Here is a 3,332-nt window from a genome sequence, read left to right as displayed (position 1 = left end):
AATATCAGATTTAATCACATCTTGAGGTCAGTTTGTCCTTGTTATGTTGAGAGGTGCGCGCAGTCAAAAAGAGAGGGCGTGTAAAAAGGGATATCATGGGGAATTTCTTGTAAAGTTAAGATAATAATCACCGTGAAATTTTACAAATGGGTACATGATTGCATGATTGATCTTCGATAACGACTGGCTTTTCCAGCCTCAACCACATAGCATAGTTGCTGTAACATTCAGACTGTTGTTATGATTTAGTTCAGTAATAACTTTATTTCTCATAAATTGAGTAAAAAAGCATCACATGACTGATTTATATAATAAATAAATCTGAATCCTGTGTATTATCCTACATACCTCTATTTTAACTGTCTCAGTTCTAGTCTTCTAAAACAGTAATAGCAATAGTGATTTAACCTCATCACACACATTTATAATCAAAACTCTCTTTCAGTTTGTTTTTTAACTGTGGTCTAAACTTAAATATCTCTACAACTTGTGGAAATTCTGTGGAGAAATTCATGGTTCCTATAAGATAGATCCTAATGAGTCTAAGGATTCCCTGAAGTTTACAATCGCAAAACCAGCATGTCTGAGTTTTCACATCTAGTAAAAAAAGCTTGTCATTGCGGACAATAAAATTACACGTTTTTCTTCCTTCTTTTTTTAGAATCCAGTGTTATGCTGACTGTTGGAGGGATTGTTATGGAAATGGTTTTGACAGTTATGCCCCCCCTAGGATGGAGTATAAGGTGTAACTTTGGATAACTTAGATTTTTTTTAAAGAAGAAAAGGTAGCAGTGACACAATAGCCATGTTTCTATTCAATTGTCAATTTAGCATTTTTGCAAATATGAGGTAAACTTATAAGTTGTTGCTCTAAACAAAATACAAATCAGGCACGTGTACAGTACATTAACTGGTTTGGAGTGAATACATTTTTGGCTGCGTAGTGTCATCAGAAGGCACTTTTCAACTGCGTGACAATGAAACGTACAAAGAAAAGATTAATGTAAATCTAGCTACTGAAACACAATCTGGGGAAGCCAATTTCAGTCAGAGATGACCAAATTCAAAAGAATTACGAGGCAACAAAACACATTGGGTTTGTTAACTGAAGTGAAGATGGATGTGATCTGTTGTTTTACTTTAGCTAGGCTTCTTTTATGAATTGGCATGACATGAATACAATTATATTGAGGTGGATTGTATTTCATCAAAATTAAATGGACTAAAACGGGCTTTCCGTCTTCATGTATTTTCTGACTGAATATTTAACCGTTGCCTTTAATTCTTGGTTAATGCGGATTCATCCATTCAATTGTATTGCATTGCATAGCATTAAATGTGATTGTAATTAGTTGGATTGAATTTGATTGGTCTCTAAACTTGTCCTTAGGAGTGAGTGTGAGCGTGTGTGTGGTTGTTTGTCTCGTTTGTCTCTGTGTGGCCCTGTGATGGACTGGCAGCCTGTCCAGGGTGTACCCCGCCTCTCGCCCATTGACCGCTGGGATAGGCTCCAGCCCCCCCGCGACCCGACCGACGGATTCAACTGTATAGAAATTGGATGGATGGATGAATTTGATTGAAATTGTATTTCAATTAAGTTGATTTAATTTAACTGCCTTGAGATTACTTTCATTGTGAATTGGTGTTATACAAATAAACTGATTTGAAGTGAACTGATTTGAACTGAAGTTGATTAAATCCAATCGTAGCATATAAACTGGGGACTTTCACAACTGTTGGAACAACAATATCTCATCCGCTTTTTTTCCAATGCTTCGTCACAGTTCATTTCTGTTCAACAGAAACATATGCCCACTCTTCCCTGGAAAACATCATGAATTCATGTTTCTGCAGAAGATAAAAAAACACTGATGGATCATGAATTGAAGAGGGGGAACTCTGGCTGTCGAATCTGCCAGAAGAGGCAAAAGATTGTAAATTTTGCTTCAGTAGAAGTGAATGAGCAACAAGTAATTGACATTCTCAGGATGGAATCATACAGTTACCATCCATTTGTGCAGTATATCCCCAAATCAAAATGTAGTGTACTTGATGATTAAAATCCCAACATTACCTTCTCAGAGAGAAAAACTGAAGACAGAGTTGCATTCTTGATGAATTGTGTGCCAAATGTAAGATTAAACCATGCACACTTATATATGTAAAACCTATATATTTCAAGAATAACAGTTGTGTGACCACACTGTCTCATCACCAGGTTGACACAGAGTATGAAAGTGCTGTGTGGGTTTTCTCACAGGTGCACTGCCAGCAGTCAGTGCAGGGAATGAGGCTGTACATCTTTATTAAAAGTACAAGAGAGCAGCTTAGAGGTTTGTGTTCCCTGGATACACCACATCTATTTATTATCATTCCTCCACCATGACCCTATCTTTTTATTTTAGCATGCTGATTCATCTGCTGCTCATCTCTGAAAACCACACTAGACTTCTAGGTTTACATCGCCATACTGCTTGGATGAGAGGGAGTTTGAGTTGGAAGTGTGCGTTCTGATGTGGCACGATATCTGTGTGTGCTTGAATAAGAGTTTATGCAGGCTACTATAAAAGTAAGGTATTTCTGTCCAGTGTCTGTTTATGTCTGCTCGAGCCGTCTTGTTTTCTGGTTATGGCTATTTTATCCCCTCCATTACCCGTCCACTTGCATCTCCTAACAGAGTGTTTCACTTCCTTAAACTCAAATATTTAGGTGCTTTCTGTTGTTTCTCCCACTGACTCCTTTCGTTGAACTGGCACAGAGTTAACGATTGCTGTCATGTAGAGTTTATTCATGGGAATATTTAGCATGCTTCAACCCTCATGGGCCTTAGTGAGAAGCGTGACGCAACAGACGTATTCTTGACTATCAAAAACTGCTTTGGAGTCTTGGTGGAAATGTCAGAACAAGGCCAGAGAAACACATGGAGGAGTAGGGTACAGGAGGGGGTTTTCAGGATAGGGTCTAGCTGTGCGTGTGTCTCCATAAGTGTGCGTGTGTGTTGGGTGGGGTGTTGTTGGAGGGGGCGCAGGGGTCAAATGTAGTTGCTCGATATCTATATCCTAGCAACAGAGAGTGAGAGATATCTTGTACAACTTTAGCAGGGGATTGGTCAGAGAAATGGTCCAAGCCCCTCCTATTTGTTGGGTAGCCTAAGAAAAAATACCTAAATTCAAAACATCTCTCAAACTTTCTCCACACTGCACTGTACCCTCCGGCACTTTAATCCAGGCCTGTTTTTTTTTTAATATATTTATATAAATGTATGTACGAATATTTGTTTATTTTCAGTAGTTTTGTAGCTCAAGCACAGTTATTGATACATGTGCCTTGAT

Source organism: Odontesthes bonariensis, chromosome 15 (genome assembly GCF_027942865.1).
Source record: "Odontesthes bonariensis isolate fOdoBon6 chromosome 15, fOdoBon6.hap1, whole genome shotgun sequence".
NCBI lineage: Eukaryota > Metazoa > Chordata > Actinopteri > Atheriniformes > Atherinopsidae > Odontesthes > Odontesthes bonariensis.
The sequence above is the reverse complement of the archived record's forward strand: the minus strand, read 5'-3'. Positions refer to the sequence as shown.